Source organism: Colobus angolensis, unplaced genomic scaffold, assembly GCF_000951035.1.
Source record: "Colobus angolensis palliatus isolate OR3802 unplaced genomic scaffold, Cang.pa_1.0 Scaffold51, whole genome shotgun sequence".
Taxonomy (NCBI): domain Eukaryota; kingdom Metazoa; phylum Chordata; class Mammalia; order Primates; family Cercopithecidae; genus Colobus; species Colobus angolensis.
The window spans coordinates 14269410-14271270 of NW_012118599.1; the positions used below are offsets into that span (position 1 = coordinate 14269410).

Genomic DNA, 1861 nt, shown 5'->3' on the forward strand with positions numbered 1-1861 from the left:
TAGCCAGGATGGTCTCGATCTCCTGACCTCGTGATCCGCCCGTCTCGGCCTCCCAAAGTGCTGGGTTTACAGGCTTGAGCCACCGCGCCCGGCCGACTTTTACCCTTTTTACACAGGAAGTTAAATCCAGTCTCGGTTACTCAATTTTGGCCCCATAGTCATTTGTAAGGTCTTGAACCAAATCTCTTGAAGGGGTTATATGAGTTCGTCAGCAGAGATTATAGGATCAGAGTATTCAGAAAGAGGGAGGATAGGAGAAAGGAAGAAGGAAGGAGGACAGATAATTAAATTGTTTACACAGTTTTCTCCTGTGCCTCCTTTTGTTTTCTACCCTTGAAGAACAGCTTAGGGAATGAGAAAGGCTCCTTCTTGAATTCCTATCTTTAATAAAACTATTCAATGGGTGTAAAGAATATTCATTATTCATTTAACAAACATTAGCGCCAGGTACTACGCTAGCGGGTGGGAATACAAAATAGTATGACATAAATGTAATAAATGTAAAAATCCTTCACATTTTGTAGAACAGAAGAAGCAAGGCTGAAAAGTGAACTACTGTGTTTGAGCAAACAGTTTTCCAATGGGTGTCACCATCAGAAAGTTATGCCATGAATAGCCAGTTATGCAAGGCAAATAACTATTCATGTTGATAAGGATATAAAGTATTCTCATCTTATTCTTTTTACTATATTGTAATTGTACTGTGCTGTTAAATTTTGTAATTGCAAGACTTCACCTTCTGGCATGGTTCCCGTTTTGAAGGAACTCACTTTCTTTTGGAAGACAGACATGCAACAATTCATTACCATTGCAATGTGAGAAGTGCTACAATATTTGGCAGGAGTTCCCAAGCTTCTTCAGGTGAAATCGCTGGGCTTTTTGTGAAATAATATGACGTTTTGCTAGAAGAAAACATGACAATATTTTCACAATTATATCCATTTGGGGAGAAAAGAAGCTGTCAAACTCAGCATGATTGGCTTTAAGTTTTTTAGTTATTATTCAACCAAGGATTTCTTCATTTATTTTGTCACTAGCTAGGGCCTTCTAAAAGCAAGGAGGAGTGGGTGGAAAAGAGTAAGGCAAATTATTACAAGAAAAACTTAGAAATTTAAAAATTCTGCCGGGTGCAGTAGCTCACGCCTGTAATCCCACCACTTTGGGATGCTGAGGTGGGTGGATCACCTAAGGTCAGGAGTTTGAGACAAGTCTGGCCAACAAGGCGAAACCCCATCTGTACTAAAAATACAGAACTCAGCCAGGTGTGGTGGCATGCGCCTGTAATCTCAGCTACTCGGGAGGCTGAGGCAGGAGAACTGCCTGAACCCGGGAGGCAGAGGTTGCAGTGAGGTAAGATCATGCCACTGCACTCCAGCCTGGGCGACAGAGCAAGATTCTGTCTCAAAAAATAAATAAATAAAAATAATAAAAATTCCCAGCTGGGCATGGTGGCTTATGTCTGTAACTCCAGCACTTTGGGAGGCTGAGACAGGCGGATCAGTTGAGCTCAGGAGTTCAAGACCAGCCTGGGCAACATGGCAAAAATCCCATCTCTATAAAAACCACAAAAAATTAGCTGGGTGTGGTGGCTTGGGCCTGTGGTCCCAGCTCCTCTGGAGGCTGAGGCAGGAGAATTGCTTGAATCCAGGAGGCGAGGAGGCTTGAATCTGAATTGCTTGAACCTCGGAAGCAGAGGTTGCAGTGAGCCAAGATTGTGCCACTGCACTCCAGCCTGGGCGACTAGAGTAAAACTCTGTCTAAAAAAAAAAAAAAAATTCCCGGACGGGCGCAGTGGCTCACGCCTACAATTGCACTTTGGGAGGCAAGGGCGGGTGGATCACAAGGTCAGGACATTGAGACC

At 43.5% G+C, this 1861-nt stretch overlaps 1 protein-coding gene across 2 annotated transcripts in view; it reads right to left on the bottom strand.

Moving 5' to 3' along the window:
- Positions 1-1861, bottom strand: part of GLTSCR1L (GLTSCR1-like) — an 89731-nt gene that overhangs the window by 60277 nt on the left and 27593 nt on the right. Inside the window, exon 3 of one of the 2 annotated variants that reach the window (XM_011960426.1) lies at positions 807-902. The exons of the other annotated variant lie outside the window; for it this stretch is intronic. The gene's annotated coding sequence lies outside the window, so the exon portion shown is untranslated. The remainder of the gene's footprint in view (positions 1-806; positions 903-1861) is intronic. 2 annotated transcript variants of the gene reach the window in all.